Genomic DNA, 21,731 nt, shown 5'->3' on the forward strand with positions numbered 1-21,731 from the left:
TAAGTGCTTGTGCAAGCGACTGTAAAAAACATCCCCAGAATCTGATTCTTTTCTCAACTTTGCAAAATCTCTTAAAATCGCTCTTTTTGTCTGGACTACTGCAACTCTCTACTGATCGGTCTCCTCTAACCAAACGTCTCCTCTACAATTCTTCCTGAATGTGGTGGCCGGGGTCCTATTTCTGTTTAGCAGCTTCACCAATGCTCCCGCTGAGTCTGAGACACTGAGGTAATTGATCATGTGACCCCTGACTCCTCCCCCTCCATGTGACTGATCACATGACTGTGACCTCATCACAGGTCCTGTGCGCACAGAACAGCCATATATGTGGTGTGCGGCTCTGCAGGTGGAGGTAGGTGCTGGAGATTCCCCATTACTGGGCGGGGGCAGGGACATTAACCCCCTCAGAGCTGCGGTCACATTCCAGGAGACAGAACGTGTTCCCGTCTGTGTCGCTATATCAGGGTCTCTCTGTATTGGATTACATTGGGTCACTTCCCTCCTGACGCCGCTCGCTGCTCTGTTACTGTACAGTCTCCATTATAGCCATCGCCATGTTGTCACTATCTGGGGACATTAACTTTCTCAGTGCTGGTGACATTTCTCTCCTCGCTCCCATATAACTTACTGATTGAAGTTTCTTCTCTTTCTCTGGAGCTTCGGTTCTCTCCATAGACGATGAATAGAGAGAAGCGCACTCGTCTCCTGGGGAAACCTCTCTGCGGTTATATATATATATATATATATATGTGTGTATATATATATATATATATATATATATATATATATATATATATATATATATATATATATATACAAAGAACAAAGAAACACAAAAGACTTTCAAAAGTCCCCAGTAATAGACAAAATACAAATGTTTATCGAAAGACTAATAGTTGAGGGAAGGGGGTATATATACATATAGGTAAACAAAGATGGACAGCACATTATTATTTATTATTATAGCGCCATTTATTCCATGGCGCTTTACATGTGAGGAGGGGTATACATAATAAAACAAGTACAATAATCTTGAACAATGCAAGTCACAACTGGTACAGGAGGAGAGAGGACCCTGCCCGCGAGGGCTCACAATCTACAAGGGATGGGTGAGGATACAGTAGGTGAGGGTAGAGCTGGCCGTGCAGCGGTTTGGTCAATCGGTGGTTACTGCAGGTTGTAGGCTTATGGTGGGATCTAAGGCTAGGTTCACATTGCGTTAGAGCAGTCCGTTTAGCACTATGCGCTATGGACTGCGCTAACGCAATGTCCCAAAAGGGATCGCGTTTGCCGATCCCGCTAACGCAGATGCCCGATCTGCGCTGCAAGCAGCGTTCGCGGTCCGTCACTCAAATGACGGCACATCGCTAGCGCACGCCCAATGTGGGCGTGCACTAGCGATGCGTTCGCCATTACAAGCAATGGCGGCGTTAACGGACTACGTTACACCGCGTTATGATGCGGCGTAACATAGTCCGTTAAACGGGTTCACATAACATAATGTGAACCTAGCCTTAGCTCACTTAACCCCTTTCTGACCTCGGACGGGATAGTACGTCCGAGGTTAGAAGCCCCGCTTTGATGCGGGCTCCGGCGGTGAGCCCGCATCAAAGCTGGGACATGTCAGCTGTTTTGAACAGCTGACATGTGCCCGTAATAGGCGCGGGCGAAATCGCGATCTGCCCGCGCCTATTAACTAGTTAAATGCCGCTGTCAAACGCAGATAGCGGCATTTAACTACCGCATCCGTCCGGGCGGCCGGAAATGACCTTGAGACCTCTATGGTTACTGATCGCCGGTAGCTGTGAGCGCCACCCTGTGGTCGGCGCTCACAACACACCCGATTTTCTGCTACATAGCAGCGAACAGCAGATCGCTGCTATGTAGCAGAGCCGATCGTGCTGTGCCTGCTTCAAGCCTCCCATGGAGGCTATTGAAGCATGGCAAAAGTAAAAAAAAAAAAAGTTTAAAAAATGTGAAAAAAATATAAAAGTTTAAATCACCCCCCTTTCACCCCAATCAAAATAAATCAATAATAAAAATCAAATCTACACATATTTGGTATCACCGCGTTCAGAATCGCCCGATCTATCAATTAAAAAAAAGCATTGACCTGATCGCTAAACGGCGTAGCGAGAAAAAAATTCGAAACGCCAGAATTACGTTTTTTTGGTCACCGTGACATTGCATTAAAATGCAATAACGGGCGATCAAAAGAAAGTATCTGCACCAAAATGCTATAATTAAAAACGTCATCTCGGCATGCAAAAAATAAGCCCTCAACCGACCCCAGATCACGAAAAATAGAGACGCTACGAGTATTGGAAAATGGCGTAAATTTTTATTTTTTTTTAGCAAAGTTTGGAATTTTTTTTCACCACTTAGGTAAAAAATAACCTAGTCATGTTAGGTGTCTATGAACTCGTACTGACCTGGGGAATCATAATGGCAGGTCAGTTTTAGCATTTAGTGAACCTAGCAAAAAAGCCAAACAAAAAACAAGTGTGGGACTGCACTTTTTTTGCAATTTCACCGCACTTGGAATTTTTTTCCTGTTTTCTAGTACACGCCATGCTAAAACCAATGATGTCGTTCAAAAGTACAACTCGTCTCGCAAAAAATAAGCCCTCACATGGCCAAATTGACGGAAAAATAAAAAAGTTATTGCTCTGGGAAGGAGGGGAGTGAAAAACGAACACGGAAAAACGAAAAATCAGAAGGTCATGAAGGGGTTAAAAACTATAAGGACATGAGTATTATTCCCAGGGGACTCAGAATGAAAAATCCCCCTAGCACAGTTTATTGAGACATATTTGTGTAATGAAATACTTTCAGACTGTTCTTTGAAACTAATTACCCTTATTATACGGCAAGATGAGGTAGCGCTCAAATAGTTGCAAATCAATATAGAAGCCATTTAAATGGAAGTGAAAGAAAAATGTCACCTGAGCATTTTGATGATTTTATCAATAAGAGCAAGATCAAAATAAAGAAAGCAGAGGAGAAAATCCTGGACATTAAAAAAATGGGAGCGTGATACATGTGATTACTCCATAGAACAGGTTTACGTATGAGGCAGGTGGAAAAAAAATAAATCTCCCAAATCTATCCTAAGAAATCCCAAATACTGAACTAATGTGTATAGCACACCGGACAAGGTCACATTTAGTTCCTCGGGTCTTGATACTTCCCATGAAGTTACAGAGTACACATATTCGGAATCTATTCATGAATGCAAAAAATCCTACTACAGAAAAAAAAAACAGACATCCGTACTCCAAAATAAAACATGTAGGAGAAAAGGAAGGGAACATCAACACAAATAAAAATGTACCGATATGTCAACTCTGGAATCTTCAATAAGACATTTTATGTCATAAATTTGTCTTCTTTTATTCTGACTTACGATCGACGTGAATTATTGTATGGCATACATTTTTTACCTGCCTGTGACCTCAATCTTTTTTCCACTGCATGTGATGTTAATAAATTAATCAGATACATCACTCTAAAATTACATTTTTGATAATCATCCTGCTGATGTTGATCCAGAGAATTCCTTCAGGTCACTTCATTTTGCTGAACAACTGTCATTAATAGAGATGAGCGAACTTGTTCGGAAAACGTTTGCCAAACTTAAATTTGGCAAGAATGTAGCACATTCAGATTCGTGTTCGGTTTCCTGAACATTTTTCCTTTAAGTCGGCAAAATTTGGTCACAGTTTGGTAAATCACCGTGTTTCCACTAATGCTTTTGTTATGACTTTGGCTACGATAGTGTGCTTTATGATGAGTGGGGGGGGGGGGAGACATGTTTGATGTGGTGTGTCTAGATCAGGGGAGCTGTGGAGTTGATTTTTTTTTTACCTTTTTTTCTTTCTTTAATAACTTTTAATATGTGCACAATCCGACAGCCAATCAGGGTGCAGAAGCCATCCACAACATCATTACAGAAGGTCTTCTGTGATTAGCTGCCAAAATCACTTGTCCCTGGCCATATGAAAAGCAGACATCTTGTTTTGCTGGCACCCTTTTCTCAGTGTCACAGTGCAGAGAAGTCGCTTCTGCTACTGCTGTAACTGAACTGGTCAGTTAGCTACATAGGATCCTGTCCTGTGTGAAATCGATCTTCCAGCATCTAACTAGATTGTGCTAAAACTGCGTTGCAGTTTCAGGAGGCCCCATTTGCTAATCCAAATCTTTTGTGATAAAACTGTGTTTCAGTGACAAATCAGAAGGCCAGATTTCCACTTACAAATCGTTAGGCCTAACATTAGGGTGCAGCCAGGAGGCCCAATTTGCTAATCCAAATAGGTTTTGATACTACTGTGTTGCAGTGAGAAATGAGAAGGCCACATTTCCTCTTAAAAATCGTTGGGTATAACAGTGTTGTTCAGGCATACTATCTAAGAAAATAAATAGTGATTCTTCATTTAGTGACATGTGACTGACAGGTGTGGGCCTAAGGTTGTTAAACAGCAGATTACAAGAGGGGAAGAGTACATTCAACATGAGTGAAAAAATGCGAAGTCGTAGTGGGAGGGTTAATAGGCTTCGTTTTCGATGTGTACATGGGTTAAGTGTTAATGATTATGAAAGCTCAACTGAACAAACACCATATCTTCCTATCCAAAGACGACTTACAACATCTGTTACTGGACAGGCTACTTCACTCCCATTCTTTGGCAGCTGCACAGCGGTATGCCTTGTAGATAAGGGCCAGAAAGAGCATGTGCTCTAGTGGTTGGCAAGCGCTGCATCAAGTGCCTCTGCCTCCACCTTAACATCACATAGTACAATCCTCAGAGGTGGCTCCCCAATCACCCTTGTTTCTCTCCGCGACACAATTTTCTAAACGTCCAACTGACTGGGGAACCACAGATAAGCCATTCTTCAGAGCTGTTCACACAATCTATTCGATGGGCATCAGCAGTCTGCTTAAAGATTCACAGAATCCAGAGGAGGAAAGCATCTGCACCAATGCCCAAAATGTTTTCATGTTCGATCCGGGGCCAATAATTTGACAACTACATGCATGAATCGGCATGCGCGCTATCAACATGCCTTAGTCTGGGAATCTTACTGCAGTAAAATGCCGACTAGCGTTACACACCAACCACCAGCTGTCCCATCAACCACATCTGCTGCTTCCTCCTCCTCCGTCACCATGCCAAGTGTTCTCACAAGGTCACCGGCCGCAGAAACTCCAGTTGTTTACCCCCTACAGCTGGGATGAGTGAGAGGCCGTCAGCTGTTACGGAATCGGACATGCCTGCTCTTTTTGTGTTACCTAGCAAAACACATCTTTCTCAATCCACCATAACATCTCTGCTCACTCACAGTCCAGCAGTTTGTCCTGTTCTGCGTACTCCACCCTCTCTCAGCACAGCAGCCAGCTCTTGGTCCCATAGTTGTGATCACATAAAAGTATGTTTCCTCCTACACATGCCAAAGCTAAGAGGTTGAACTCCACCATCTCCAATCTGTTGGCCATGGAAATGCTGCTTTTTTTATTTGCCACGACAGCACCCACTAGAGAGAGAGGGGATCCGCCCCTAGGAACAGGAAACCTACAGAGAGATAAAAGGGGCGGCCCCCCTCGCTCCTCAGTTGGTTTCCTGTTCCTAGATGGGAACCCACAGAGAAGACTCTATGGAGCTAAGAAGAGGAAGACCAGCCTGGACTGCCGCCTGTACGACTCTGCTGAGCGGCAGGGGCCCCAGAGCAGGTATCGGGGGAATGATCCTGCTGGCTCCCCCCTCATCTGCTGCGGCTGATGTGAAGCCTGGAGGTTACCAACGGTCTCCCTGCTGGGACACCGTTGTGTGAAGCGCTGACAGTGCGACAAGTACCTTGTCCGGCCCGGACCTGGAGCAGGTAGATGGTGCCCTCCTGAGGTATGTGGGGCTGAGCGGCTGTGTGGCGACTCCCCGGTCTGGGTTTCCCTCCTGGTCCCTCCAAGGTAGAGGCGACATGGTTGTAGGTGTAGCGCTTACGGCGACGTCTTCCGGTGCAGCAGAGATGCGGGCGCATGCGCAGTAGCGTCGGCGTCCCGGAAAAAGAGGCTTGAACTTCCGGGGTCGCGGGGTTGGAGTACCATTTCCGGGGGAACCGCCATATTGGATTCCTCTATGCGGTTCCATTGCCCTGACGCCGGACTTCTGTGAGTAAAAAAAAAAAAAAAAAAAGGGGATGCAGCGGAGGAAAGGGCGTGTACAGGGAGTTACTGCACTATAAAGTTGAGTTAGTAGTGCAGTCTGTGTGCCATTATGTCGTCCCAAGTGGAGGTCGGTGTGCACCCTATGGAAGAGCCACTAGTACCCAGTGGTGAAGCCAGGAAAAGGAGTAGTGGACACTCTAAAATAAGTGACTCCACTGACAAATCAGGAAGGAAGTCGTCCCGTTCTACATCCCAAGCTAAGACAACCCCGCAGCCGGTATAAAATAATACGCTGGGTGAGTGTATATATAGCTTCACTGAAGCTTATATTGATTCCTTTGCTTATATTGTTCCTAGGCAAAGAGGACGGGGAAGATCAAGCACAAACAATGTGCTATATGTACCGAACCCCTGCCTGACTCCTATCTTAAAAGTCTGTGTCAGGCGTGTATAGATAACACCTTGCCGCAGGAGGAGTCTGTTAAGATGAATGAGATACGGCTTATAATTCGGGAAGAACTTCAGTCGTTGGGAGGTGGTTCTTCTTCCGTAAATATTGAAAAAAGAAGTAGAAGAGTATCCTCACCTAAAGCTGACACGTCAGCAGAGAGTGGGGAGGTCGACTCACATGTCTCTCAGCTGTCCAATTCTTCAGAGGAAGAAGACTTTGTCTGTTTTCCAACTGATGGTATAAACAACTTAGTTAAGTCAGTGAGGAATACGATGGGGTTATCTGAGTCAAAAGAACCCCAAACACCACAGGAAGTCATGTTCGCTGGTCTTTCTCAGCGGAAGGGCCACTTATTTCCGGTAAACCAGGCCATAAAGGACCTCGTTAAGAAACAATGGAGTAGAGGTCAAAAGGGGTTTGTGCCAATATCCTGTAAGAGACGCTACCCCTTCGATGACGAGGATTTGAATACCTGGGCTAAAATGCCAAAAGTGGATGCGGCGGTTGCGTCTACATCTCGCCGTTTCTCCTTACCTGTGGAGGATGCATGTTCCTTATCAGATCCCATGGATCGAAAATCAGACGCACTTCTTAAAAAATCGTGGGAAGCCTGTGTCACGGCATTCAAGCCGGCAATCTCAGCCACGTGTACTAGCAGGTCTATGCTAGTCTGGCTGGAACAGCTGGATCAAAATATTAAAAGTGGCGTATCCAGGGAGAAGTTACGGGCATCTATTCCTTTGATTAAGGGTGCTGCTGCTTTTATATCGGATGCCTCAATTGATTCTCTCCGCCTCGCGGCCAGAACAGCTAATCTCTCCAATACGGCTCGGCGTGCATTATGGCTAAAAAACTGGAAGGGGGATGCCCAGTCTAGATCCAAATTGTGTGCCATACCCTGTCAGGGTGAGTACCTCTTTGGAGCAGTCCTTGATGATATACTCACTAAGGCGGGGGAAAGGAAGAAAGGGTTTCCTAATCCCTTTATTCCGTCTTACAGAAGGGCGTTCAGGAAGCCACCATTCGGAAGGAGGGGAGGCTTCAGAGACAGATGGAATAATAAAGATTTCAAACAAAAAGGAAATTTGTTTAATAAACGCCCCTTCAAGCCAGCAGATAAATTCCATTGATTATATTTCTCCGGTGGGTGGAAGACTAAAACAATTTATTCAACAATGAAAAGAAATAATGATTAATCCATGGGCTATTGAATTAATATCTTCAGGCCTCACGTTAGACTTTATTAGAACTCCTCCGGATTCTTTCCTTCTTACCACCTTAAGATCCAGGCCTCAGCAAGAGGCACTTGAAACAGAAGTTAAATCCCTCTTACTCAAACAAGTCCTAGTAGAGGTTCCATCTTCCCAGATAGGGAGGGGATTTTACTCTCCCTTGTTTCTGATTAGTAAGCCGGATGGCTCTTTCAGAACTATAATTAATTTAAGAAAGCTGAATTCCTTTATAAGACCTAAAACATTTAAGATGGAATCCATTTGTTCAGCTATAAAAAATCTATTTCTAAACTGTTACATGGTAGTATTGGATCTTAAGGATGCTTATTACCATATTCCTATACATCATTTACACCAGCAATTTCTTCGGGTAGCAGTTTGTATAGAGGGGCAAAATCGTCATCTACAATACAGGGCAATGCCCTTCGGGTTATCTATGGCCCCAAGGGTTTTTACTAAATTACTATTGGAAGTAATGTCTTTTTTACGGGTAAAGGATACTTTGGTCATTCCATATTTAGATGACCTATTGATTGTAGGTAAAAAAACCCTACAGTGTGAGCAGAGGTTACGGGAGGTAGTGTTATCCTTACAATCCCTGGGCTGGCTGGTTAATTGGGAAAAATCTAGACTTCAGCCTGTAACGTGTCAGAAATTCCTTGGGCTCCTTCTGGATTCGGTTGACCAGATTTGTAAGCTGCCCGAGGATAAGAAAATTTCCATAGTTGATAAAGTATCCTTAGCAATAAAAAAGCGTAGTATGTCACTAAGACAGGTCATGTCATTACTAGGTTCTCTAACATCGTGCATTCCTGCGGTCCAGTGGGCGCAGTTCCATACTAGGCATCTACAAAAATTTGTATTGGAGGAGGACATTAAGAATAGAGGATGTCTGGATAAAACAGTTTTCCTAACGTCGGAAGTATTACACTCCCTTAAGTGGTGGTTGGATCAGGAAAATCTTTCAAAGGGGGTTCTATGGGTAATCACTAGTGTTGAGCATTCCGATACCGCAAGTATCGGGTATCAGCCGATATTTGCGGTATCGGAATTCCGATACCGAATTCCGATACTTCCCGCGTATCGGATACCGGAATCGGAAGTTCCCAGAATTCAAACTGAACGCAGCAGCCAATGAGGAATGATTGGAAGTGTGGGCACATCCTGTTTAGCATGGTGGGCATGTAAGTACTGGCAAGGCTTGGATTGGCTGCTGAAATGATGTCACTCTGCACTATAAAAAACGCTGCCGCCATTTTGCGCTCACTCTGCTGTGATTTCAGTTAGGGACAGGACGCTGTGTTCTAACTGAGGGCCAGTCGAGCTAGCTAATTGCTTTATTTTCCTTTCCAAAGGCTAATTTAGCAAAACGCTGTGTGTTCTTCACTGTTCACCTTGCTCTTGCCTTGCAGCGCTGTTTTAACAGCGTTCTGCAAGGTCTCTGTGTGTGTGTGTGTGTGTGTGCAGCTCACTCTGTAGTCTGTGTGCAGCCATATACCCGGTTGTATTCAGCTCAGGGAGGGTTCACACTGCCTCACACAGTTGTCCTTTTTTGCTCTTAGTGCAGCCTGCTGCACATTTTTTCTCAAATTTCCTATTAGTGTTTTTCCACCAGTCTCCAGCTCTATTGTGGAAAAACACTACATAGGATAACCTAGAGGAGGGTTTTTGGGCCTTGCAGCGCCGTTTACGGCTGTCTGCACGGTCTCCGTGTGAGCCCAGCTCGCCCTGTAGTCTGTGTGCAGCCATAGCCGGTTGGATTCAGCTCAGGGTTCGTTACTGGCTCATACCTTGAGAAAAATTTTACTTTTTTTCAAATAGTGCAGCCTGTTTAAAATTTGAAAAAAAAAAATTCCTATTAGTGTCTTTCCACTCGTATCCAGCTAAATAGTGGAAAAACACTATATAGGATAACCTAGAGGAGGGTTTTTTGGCCTTGCAGCGCCGTTTACGGCTGTCTGCACGGTCTCCGTGTGAGCCCAGCTCGCCCTGTAGTCTGTGTGCAGCCATAGCCGGTTGGATTCAGCTCAGGGTGCGTTACTGCCTCATACCTTGAAAAACAATTTCCTTTTTTTCAAATAGTGCAGCCAGTTTAAAATTTGAAAAAAAAAATTCCTATTAGTGTCTTTCCACTCGTATCCAGCTAAATAGTGGAAAAACACTATATAGGATAACCGAGAGGAGGGTTTTTTGGCCTTGCAGCGCCGTTTACGGCTGTCTACACGGTCTCCGTGTGATTTAAACTAGCTCTGTAGCCCGATCTGCACCAAAAAAAAAGTTAAGTTCACCAAACACAACTTAACACTTGTGTAGGCCACATTTGAAAAATAATAAAGTTTAGTCCACAATTTACAACATTAGTGTTTCTTACACCTGTTAGGAGGAGCATTTCAGGAATAAGCACACTAAGGCCTTAGTACTTTTCTGCTTATCTTTATCTGTCAACCAAGATGAAGAGGGCAGGGAGTAAGGCACGTGGGCGTGGGCGCGGAGCAGGGAGAGGAGCAGGGAGAGGACGTGGTGATTCTGTGCCTGCTGCGGGCGCCGGTGACTCGTCGTCACTCAGTTTCAGCAGGGAACAGTCCTTCATGCGCAGCTTTGTCAGAGAGCGCCGTGCACCGCTGCTACGTGAAGACCAAATTGAAGCCGTTGTCGGGTGGATGGCAGCTAACGCCTCGGCATCGACTTCAGTTAGTGCCACATCCTCTCAGGCACAGAGCACTGGAGAGCAGCCATCTGTCTCTTCACCACCTGCCAAATTGGCCAGGCAGTCAGAGAGCCCAGGACAGGAGCCGTCTCTACTTCTGTTCTCTGAATCTCTTGGCTTGGAAACAGGGGGCCAGCCAAGCAGCATTGGAGAAATGGAAGAAGAGGCAGTGTGCAGTGATGCCCAAAAGCTTTATCTCTCTGACTCTGAAGAGGCAGGTGGGCCAGTGCCTCCGGTGACCACAGCGCAGTACGCATCTGATGATGAAACTCAGGTGCCGCTTTCTGATGCGTACTGTGCTGCCGAGACTACCCAGGAGGAGCAGTTGGTGGCAGAGGGTAGTGGAGATGATGAGGTCCTTGACCCATCGTGGCGTGAGGAACAGGAAGGTGGTGGGAGCAGCTCTGAGGAAGAGCTTCCCCTTACGGGCCAAAGAGGGAGAGGGAGGGGGAAGACTGCGGAGCCTGTAGCCTCCACTTTGGCACCCGTTAGGAGCCTGTCTCTTTCCAAAGCCAAAAAGGGCGCTCCCAAGACTTGCAGTGCCTGGTCCTTTTTTGACACAGTTGCAGATGACATTTGTTTTGTCAAATGCAAGCTGTGTCATCAGAAAGTAAAAAGAGGTAAAAGTGTCAGCAACCTCAATACCACAAATATGTGGAAACATGTGCGGAACAGGCACGCGGTGGAGTTACAGAAACACAGTGAAGACGTAGGCCAACCAACAGCGGCAGCTACCACCTCTTCATCTCGTGTTGCCTCTTCCTCCACTGTTGTCCAGAGACCTAGTGTAATTCCACCCACAGCACCACCTTCCCAGTCATCCTCACACTCCCAGTCTACTCTACAGCCATCGGTAGTCCAGGCATGGGAGAAAAGGCGGGCATTCTCGGCCAACCACCCCCGAGCACAGGCTCTGAATGCAGGCATTGCCAAACTGTTGTCCCTGGAAATGCTCTCGTTCAGGCTGGTGGAGACTGACAGCTACCGTGACTTGATGGCATTGGCAGTCCCACAGTACAAGGTGCCCAGCCGCTTTTACTTCAGCAGGCAGGCTGTCCCTGCTCTGCACAGGCATGTTGAGGCAAACATAAAACATGCGCTACTGAACGCCGTCAGTAGCAAGGTCCACCTCACCACCGATGCGTGGACCAGTCAGCATGGACAGGGGCGATATGTTTCCCTCACTGCCCATTGGGTTAATGTTGTTGAGCCAGGTACAGATCGTGCGAGTGGCGCAGGACGTGTCCTGCCCACTCCAAGGATTGCAGGAATCCAGTCTGTACGCATCGACTCCTCCTCTTACACCAGTTCCTCTGATTCCTCTCTGCAGGATCCGTCACAGTCCACCTCCACATGGACCCGTGAACGTTTACCTATGACCGACATGAGCACAGCCGTGGCCAAACGTCAGCAGGCCGTCTTGAAACTAGTTTCATTGGGGCATCGAAGCCACACAGCGCAGGAGCTCTGGAATGCCATCAAGCAGGAGAGCGATGTGTGGTTACTGCCAGCGAATCTCCAGCCAGGCATGGTAGTGTGTGACAATGGCCGAAATCTGGTGGCAGCTTTGGCCCTTGGCAACCTCACTCACATCCCATGTCTGGCACATGTGCTCAATTTGGTTGTGCAGAGTTTTCTGAGGGACTATCCGGATCTTGATGCCCTGCTGCACAAGGTCCGCCTAGAGTGTGCTCACTTGCGGCGTTCCAGCTTGGTCAGATCCCGCATTGCTGCTCTGCAGCGCCGATTCCGCCTTCCGGAACACCGCATCATATGTGACCTACCTACCCGGTGGAATTCCACGTTACATATGTTGGAGCGGTTGTGTGAGCAGCAGCAAGCAGTTATGGAGTACCAGCTGCATCAGGCGCAAAGAAGTCGCAGTCAGCGCCGATCAGACTTCACAACCACAGAGTGGGCCACTATGAAGGACGTCTGCCAGGTTTTGCGTCCTTTTGATTATTCCACGCGGATGGCAAGTGCAGATGATGCACTAGTCAGCATGACTGTCCCCCTTATCTGCCTGCTTCAGCAAACTTTGCAAGGGTTAAGGGATGATGTGGTGGAAGAGGTGGAGGATGAGGAGTCACCTTTTCCATCAGCTTCTGGAGAGTCAGCGCCACGTGGTTCCTCACAAAGGGGTACGCAGGGGCCAATTTGTGAGGAGGATGAGGAGGAGTCAATGGAGGAGGAAGAGCTCCGTCCAGAGGATGGAGCGACACAATTGTCCAGTGGTCAGTGTGTACAGCGAGGGTGGGGTGATGACGAGCGGGCAGAGATCATGTCTCAAGCAGGGGACAGCGTTTCTGGGCCAGTTGGCACTCTGCAGCACATGGTGGATTTCATGCTGCAGTGCCTGAGAAACGACCGCCGCATCGACCACATTCTCAACATGCCTGATTATTGGGTGTTCACCCTCCTCGATCCTCGCTACCGGGACAACGTCCAAAGCCTCATCCCTGCGTTGACCCGGGAGCGTAAATTGCGGGAGTACCACGACACACTGGTGAATTCCATCATCTTCTCCTGTCCAACTGAGAGGAGTGCTGCTAGTGCTTTACAAAGCAGCTCAGTGCGTCGAGGCAGTGGGGGAGGCTCTGCCCAAAGAGGGAGCAGAAGCAGTGCCTCTGCCCAAGGCAAGCCCAGTATGGCACAACTCTGGCACACTTTTGTGTGCCCGCCCCAAATGTCTACACCATCACCGGCGGCTCCAGTCAGCAGGAGGCAACGGTTCCGTCAGATGGTGACAGACTACATGGCTTGCCCTCTTACTGTACTCCCAGACGGCTCTTCCCCGTTCAAGTTTTGGGTCTCTAAGCTGGATACATGGCCAGAGCTAAGCCAGTATGCATTGGAGGTGCTGGCTTGCCCTGCGGCTAGTGTCTTATCGGAACGTGTCTTTAGTGCCGCAGGTGGTGTACTAACAGACCGTCGCATGCGACTATCCTCCGATAACGTTGACCGGCTTACTTTCCTGAAAATGAACCAGGCCTGGATCTCGCAGGAATTTGCCACTCCTCTGCCTGATTAAGTAATTGGGTGTCATCCAGGTCTCCTGCTGTGTTCATCTTTCTACCACCTGAACTGCTATTCCTGGGCTCCAACACCGCCAGTTGCGGCTCAGAAGTGCAGGCTGCACAGTAAAAACATACGACCCAGTGTTATTGGGTTTCAGTAACGTCAGCTGATCCCCAGCTGTGTAGCCGGCAATGTGTCCTGCGACCGCCACGCTGGCACAACAACCTAAATGTAAGGGAACCTGTCCCCCCCCCCCCCCCGTCATTTGTTACTGAAAGAGCCATCTTGTGCAGCAGTAATGCTGCACAAGGAAAAGGTAGCTCTTTTTTTTTAGCTCTTTGCACACGCAGAACTTAACACTTATAAAATGTGTTCACTGATACCGTTATACCGTCCCGGAGCTGGGACTTTCCTTCGTAATGTGACGCAGCACAGCCGTCATTCCTACCCCCTTGGTGCCATGCGCTGCCTCCTCAGCGTTGTTTTAAGCTGTCACGGAGCCTGCGCTGTTCTGTTATCCCTTGGGCATGCCCTATTTGCGCTGCCTGTCTTCTGACATAATTTGGTGTCAGGCTGGCTGCGCCTGTGCGGCCGCGCTGCCCGAGATCCCGCCTCGCAGTGTCTTCTGATTGAGTCACACTGTGGGCCTGGGATCCATGGGCATGCGCAGTGCATATCTTCCCCTCGGGCTCTCGCTCATTTCCCTCCGCCTTCTTTAGACTGTGCGCCGTCAGCTGATCCCTAGCATGCCACGGCCGTGACACCGCACAGTCTGAAGAAGAGGGAAGGAGGGGAGTGAGAGTCGAGGTTATGCACTGTGCATGCCCATGGTTCCAAGGCCCGCAGTGGGATTACGTTAGACGAGACTGCGAGGTGGGATCTGGAGCAGCGTGGACGCACAGGCACTGACAGCCTGACACCAAATTATGTCAGAAGACAGGCAGCGCTAATTGGGCATGGCCAAGGGCTAACAGAACAGCGCAGGCTCCGTGACAGCTTAAAACAACGCTGAGGAGGCAGCGCACGGCATCAAGGGGATAGGAATGACAGCTGTGCTGTGTCCCATTACGAAGGAAATTCGCACCTCCGGAACGGTTTAACGGTATAAAGGGACACATTTTTAGTGTTTACTTCGGTGTTTGCAAGGAGCATAATTAAAAGAGCAACCTTTTCCTTTTGCATCCTTAGTGCTGCACAAGATGGCTCTTTCAGCTACAAACGTCTTGGGGGGGGGGGGTTAAAGGTTTCCTTTCAACTTGCTCCAATCAGGCTTCGGCCTACACTCTGTTCCTCTGCTCCTCCTGCTGTCCCTGGGCTCTAACACCGCCAGTTGGTGCCTGGAAGTGCTGTGTGCACAGTCAACAGTCGCTCCTCTGTTATTGGGGTTCAGTAACGTCAGCTGATCCCCAGCTGTGTGTGCGGCAATACCTCCAATCTGCTCCTCCTGCTGTCCCTGGGCTCTAACACCGCCAGTTGGTGCCTGGAAGTGCTGTGTGCACAGTCAACAGTCGCTCCTCTGTTATTGGGGTTCAGTAACGTCAGCTGATCCCCAGCTGTGTGTGCGGCAATACCTCCAATCTGCTCCTCCTGCTGTCCCTGGGCTCTAACACCGCCAGTTGGTGGCTGGAAGTGCTGTGTGCACAGTCAACAGTCGCTCCTCTGTTATTGGGGTTCAGTAACGTCAGCTGATCCCCAGCTGTGTGTGCGGCAATACCTCCAATCTGCTCCTCCTGCTGTCCCTGGGCTCTAACACCGCCAGTTGGTGCCTGGAAGTGCTGTGTGCACAGTCAACAGTCGCTCCTCTGTTATTGGGGTTCAGTAACGTCAGCTGATCCCCAGCTGTGTATCCGGCAACGTGTCATGCGACCGCCACGCTGGCACAACTAAAATGTAAGGGGACCTGTCCCCCCCCCCCTAGGCGTTTGTTACTGAAAGAGCCACCATGTGCAGCACTAATACTGCACAAGGGAAAGGTCGCTCTTGAAATTATGCTCCTTGCAAACGCTGAACTACACACTCATGTAATGTGTCCCCTCACACCGTCCAACCGTCCCGGAGGTGGGACTTTCCTTTGTAATGTGACGCAGCACAGCCGTCATTGCTACCCCCTTGGCACCGTGCGCTGCCTCCTTAGCGTTGTTTGATTCCGTCATGGACCCTGCGCTGTTATGTTATCCCTTGGCCATGCACAGTTTGCGCTGCCCGTCCTCTGACATCATTTGTTGTCGTCCTGGCTGCGCCTGTGCGTCCACGCTGCCCGAAATCACACCTCGCAGTGTCGTCTAATGTGATCCCACAGTGGGCCTGGTATCCATGGCCATGCGCAGTGCATATACTAGCCTCTCACTCCCCTTCTTCACGCTTCTTCAGACTAGGCGGCGTCAGCTGATCCCTAATAGCATGCCACGGCCGTGACGCCGCACAGTCTGAAGAAGCAGGAAGGAGGTGAGTGAGAGGCGATGATATGCACTGCGCATGCCCATGGATCCCTGGCCCGCAGTGGGACTACATTAGATGACACTGCAAGGTTGGATCTCGGGCAGCTTGGACGCACAGGCACTGCCAGCCTGACACCTACATGATGTCAGAAGACGGGCACCGCTAACTGTGCATGGCCAAGGGATAACATTACAGCGCGGGCTCCGTGACAGAACCAAACAACGTTGAGGAGGTGGCGCCCGGCACCAAGGGGGTTGGAATGACGGCTGTGCTGTGTCACATTACAAAGGAAAGTCCCACTTCCGGGATGGTTTGACGGTGTGAGGGGACACATTATATGAGTGTGTACTTCAGCGTTTGCAAGGAGCATAATTTTCGGAGCCACCATTTTCCATGTGCAGTATTACTGCTGTACAAGATGGCTCTTTCAGCAACAAATGCCTAGGGGGGGGGGGGGGGGGGTTAAAGGTTCCCTTTTCAACTTGCTCCACTGCAGGCTTCGGCCTACACTCTGCTCCTCTTTGATTCCCTGGGTTTCAACACTGTCAGTTGCCACCTGGAAGTGTTGTCTACACAGAAAAAACACTAGGTGATGTGTCAGTGGGGTTCAGCACCGCCAGCTGTTCCCCTGCTGTGTAGTCGGCAACGTGTCCAGCACAAGCCACGCTGGCACAACAGAACAAAAGCTGCCACCAGTGCAGGCTTCGGCCTACACTCTGCTCCTCTCCTCCTCCTGCTGACCCTGGGCTCAAACACCGCTAGTTTTTGCCTGGAAGTGCTAGCTGCACAGAGAAAAACACCAGCCAATGTGTTAGTGGGGTTCAGCAACGCCAGCTGTTCCCCTGCTGTGTAGCCGGCAACGTGACCTGCAAACGCCACGCAGGCACATGAACTGAAATTAAAGGGAACCTGGCCCCACCCCCCCAGGTGTTTCTATGTATAACAGCCACCTAGTACAGCAGTACTGCTGCATTTGTACAAGGTGGCTGACTTTTTCTCCTTGCCCACGTGGAACTCAACACGTACAAAATGTGTCTCATTGAGACCATTCCACTGTCCCTGAGGTGTGACTTTCCTTTCTAATGATACGCAGCACCCCCCTTGGTAGCGTTTCCCGTCTTTTGTCATCATGGTTAGCTGGCTGCGCCTGTGCATCCGCCCTGCTAGAAACAACGCCCCTCGTTGTCATATTTATTTTGTCAGCGAGGGTGTGGTTTATGGGCACGAGCAGTGCATATGTTCGCCTGTCTTAACTCATCTCTTTCCGCCTTCTTCAGACTGTGCGGCCTCCTGGCCGTGGTAGGCGATAAGGGATCAGCTGAGGCCGCCCAGTCTGGAGCAGGTGTAAGGACATGTGTAAGCGGCAAACCTATTTACTGCACAAGGCCACGAATCCCAGCCACGCAGTGTGATTTTTTGAAAACACACTGTGGGTCTGGGATTCATGTCCATCGCTAACCGCAACGGCCGAAATGAAATGAGGTCAGAAGACAGGAAGCGCTCACAGCGCATGGCCAAGGGATCACAATAGCGCAGACTCCTGTACAGCAAATATCAACGCTCAGGAATCTGCGCCCAGTACCTAGGTGCAAATTTTGACACCTGTGCTGCGTCTCCTTAAAAAGACAAGTCACGCCTCCACAACTGTTTGACAGTATAATGGGCTAAATAGTGTACGTGTTTTAGTCAGCGTGTGCAAGGAGCAAAACAAATAGAGCAACCTTTTACTTGTGCAGCATTAATGCTGCACAAAGTGTGGCTCTTGTACCTTGCAACACCTGAGGGGGGTTAAAGGTAACCTTTGAAATTGGTTCAACTAGGCTTCGGCCTACACTCTGCTCCTCTCCTGCTGACCCTGGGCTCAAACACCGCTAGTTTTTGCCCGGAACTGCTAGCTGCACAGAGAAAAACACCAGTCAATGTGTTAGTGAGGTTCAGCACCGCCAGCTGTTCCCCTGCTGTGTAGTCGGCATCGTGTCCAGCACAAGCCACGCTGGCACAACTGACCAAAAGCTGCCACCAGTGCAGGCTTCGGCCTACACTCTGCTCCTCTCCTCCTCCTGCTGACCCTGGGCTCAAACACCGCCAGTTTCTGCCCGGAAGTGCTAGCTGCACAGAGAAAAACACCAGCCAATGTGTTAGTGGGGTTCAGCACCGCCAGCTGTTCCCCCGCTGTGTAGCCGGCATCGTGTCCAGCACAAGCCACGCTGGCACAACTGACCAAAAGCTGCCACCAGTGCAGGCTTCGGCCTACACATTGCTCCTCTCCTCCTCCTGCTGACCCTGGGTTCTAACACCGCCAGTTTTTGCCCGGACATGCGAGCTGCACAGAGAAAAACACCAGTCAATGTGTCAGTGGGGTTCAGCACCGCCAGCTGTTCCCCTGCTGTGTAGCTTGCAACGTGACCTGCAAACGCCACGCAGGCACATGAACTGAAATTGAAGGGAGCCTGCCCCCCACCCCCAGGTGTTTCTATGTAAAACAGCCACCTTGTACAGCAGTACTGCTGCATTTGTACAAGGTGGCTGACTTTTTCTCCTTGCCCACGTGGAACTCAACACGTACAAAATGTGTCTCATTGAGACCATTCCACTGTCCCTGAGGTGTGACTTTCCTTTCTAATGATACGCAGCACCACCCTTGTTAGCGCTGCCCGTCTTTTGACATCATTGGTTAGCTGGCTGCGCCTGTGCGTCTGCCCTGCTCGAAACAACGCCCCTCGGTGTCTTATTTTTTTGAACAGCGAGGGTGTGATTGATGGGCATGTGCAGTGCATATGTTTGCCTGTGTTCACTCATCTCCTTCCGCCTTCTTCAGACAGGGTGTCCTCATGGCCGCGGCAGGCGATAAGGGATCAGATGAGGCCGCCCAGTCTGAAGCAGGTGTAAGGACATGTGTGAGCGTCAAACATATTTACTGAACAAGGCCACGAATCCCAGCCACGCAGTGTGATTTTTTGAAAACACACTGTGGGTCTGGGATTCATGTCCATCGCTAACCGTAACGGCCGACATTAAATGAGGTCAGAAGACAGGAAGCGCTCACAGCGCATGGCCAAGGGATCCCAATAGCGCAGACTCCTGTACAGCAAATAACAACGCTCAGGAATCTGCGCACAGCAGCTAGGTGTAAATTTTGACACCTGTGCTGCATCTCCTTAAAAAGACTAGTAGTCACGCCTCCACTACTGTTTGACAGTATAATGGGCTAAATAGTGTACGTGTTTTATTCAGCGTGTGCAAGGAGCAAAATTAAATAGAGCAACCTTTGACTTGTGCATCATTAATGCTGTTCAAGGTGTGGCTCTTGTACCTTGCAACACCTGAGGGGGGGGGTTAAAGGTAACCTTTGAAATTGGTTCAACTAGGCTTCAGCCTACACTCTGCTCCTCTACTCCTCCTGCTGACCCTGGGCTCAAACAACGCCAGTTTCTGCCCGGACATGCTAGCTGCACAGAGAAAAACACCAGCCAATGTGTTAGTGGGGTTCAGCACCGCCAGCTGTTCCCCTGCTGTGTAGTCGGCATCGTGTCCAGCACAAGCCACGCTGGCACAACTGACCAAAAGCTGCCACCAGTGCAGGCTTCGGCCTACACTTTGCTCCTCTCCTCCTCCTGCTGACCCTGGGCTCAAACAACGCCAGTTTCTGCCCGGACATGCTAGCTGCACAGAGAAAAACACCAGCCAATGTGTTAGTGGGGTTCAGCACCGCCAGCTGTTCCCCTGCTGTGTAGTCGGCATCGTGTCCAGCACAAGCCACGCTGGCACAACTGACCAAAAGCTGCCACCAGTGCAGGCTTCGGCCTACACTTTGCTCCTCTCCTCCTCCTGCTGACCCTGGGCTCAAACAACGCCAGTTTCTGCCCGGACATGCTAGCTGCACAGAGAAAAACACCAGCCAATGTGTTAGTGGGGTTCAGCACCGCCAGCTGTTCCCCTGCTGTGTAGCTGGCAACGTGTCCTGCAAACGCCACGCAGGCACATGAACTGAAATTGAAGGGAGCCTGCCCCCCACCCCCCCAGGTGTTTCTATGTATAACAGCCGCCTTGTACAGCAGTACTGCTGCATTTGTACAAGGTGGCTGACTTTTTCTCCTTGCAAACGTGGAACTCAACAAGTACAAAATGTGTCTCATTACAGACCATTACAATGTCCCTGAGGTGTGACTTTCCTTTTTAATGACACGCAGCACCCCCATTGTTAGCGCTGCCCGTCTCCTGACATCATTGGTTGGCTGGCTGTGCCTGTGCGTCCCCCCTGCCCGACACAACGCCCCCCGTTGTCTCATATATTTTGACTGCGAGGGTGTGATTGATGGGCACGAGCAGTGCATATGTTCCCCTGTCTTCACTCCCCTCCTTCCGCCTTCTTCTGACTGTGCGGCCTCATGGCCGCGGCATGCGATAAGGGATCAGCTGAGGCCGCCCAGTCTGAAGCAGGTGTAAGGACATGTGTGAGCGGCGAACATATTTACTGCACAAGGCCACGAATCCCAGCACCGCAGTGTGACTTTAGGAAAAGCCACTGTGGGTCTGGGATTTATGGCCATCGTTAACCGCAACGGCCAACATGAAATGAGGTCATGAGACGGCCTGCACTAACGGTATTGCCAAGGGATAACACAAGAGCGCAGTTTCCTGTACTGCAAATAACAACGGTAAGGAATCTGCGCACAGCACCTAGGTGTAAATTTGTACACCTGTGCTGCGTCTCCTTAAAAAGACTAGTAGTCACGCCTCCACTACTGTTTGACAGTATAATGGGCTAAATAGTGTACGTGTTTAATTCAGCGTGTGCAAGGAGCAAAATTAAATAGAGCAACCTTTGACTTGTGCATCATTAATGCTGTTCAAGGTGTGGCTCTTGTACCTTGCAACACCTGAGGGGGGGGGTTAAAGGTAACCTTTGAAATTGGTTCAACTAGGCTTCGGCCTACACTCTGCTCCTCTACTCCTCCTGCTGACCCTGGGCTCAAACACCGCTAGTTTCTGCCCGGAACTGCTAGCTGCACAGAGAAAAACACCAGTCAATGTGTTCGTGGGGTTCAGCACCGCCAGCTGTTCCCCTGCTGTGTAGTTGGCATCGTGTCCAGCACAAGCCACGCTGGCACAACCGACCAAAAGCTGCCACCAGTGCAGGCTTCGGCCTACACTCTGCTCCTCTCCTCCTCCTGCTGACCCCGGGCTCAAACACCGCCAGTTTCTGCCCGGACATGCTAGCTGCACAGAGAAAAACACCAGTCAATGTGTTAGTGGGGTTCAGCACCGCCAGCTGTTCCCCTGCTGTGTAGTCGGCATCGTGTCCAGCACAAGCCACGCTGGCACAACTGACCAAAAGCTGCCACCAGTGCAGGCTTCGGCCTACACTTTGCTCCTCTCCTCCTCCTGCTGACCCTGGGCTCAAACAACGCCAGTTTCTGCCCGGACATGCTAGCTGCACAGAGAAAAACACCAGCCAATGTGTTAGTGGGGTTCAGCACCGCCAGCTGTTCCCCTGCTGTGTAGCTGGCAACGTGTCCTGCAAACGCCACGCAGGCACATGAACTGAAATTGAAGGGAGCCTGCCCCCCACCCCCCCAGGTGTTTCTATGTATAACAGCCACCTTGTACAGCAGTACTGCTGCATTTGTACAAGGTGGCTGACTTTTTCTCCTTGCACACGTGGAACTCAACAAGTACAAAATGTGTCTCATTACAGACCATTACAATGTCCCTGAGGTGTGA

At 49.5% G+C, this 21,731-nt stretch overlaps 1 protein-coding gene across 1 annotated transcript in view; it reads left to right on the forward strand.

Annotated features, from left to right (window-relative positions):
• The first annotated feature begins 295 nt into the window (after positions 1–295).
• LOC138664139 (gastrula zinc finger protein XlCGF26.1-like) overlaps positions 296–21,731 on the forward strand; it is a 57,704-nt gene continuing 36,268 nt past the window's right edge. The window contains exon 1 of the mRNA XM_069750580.1: positions 296–352. The gene's annotated coding sequence lies outside the window, so the exon portion shown is untranslated. The remainder of the gene's footprint in view (positions 353–21,731) is intronic.

The sequence above is a fragment of the Ranitomeya imitator genome, chromosome 2 (assembly GCF_032444005.1).
Source record: "Ranitomeya imitator isolate aRanImi1 chromosome 2, aRanImi1.pri, whole genome shotgun sequence".
Classification (NCBI taxonomy): Eukaryota; Metazoa; Chordata; class Amphibia; order Anura; family Dendrobatidae; genus Ranitomeya; species Ranitomeya imitator.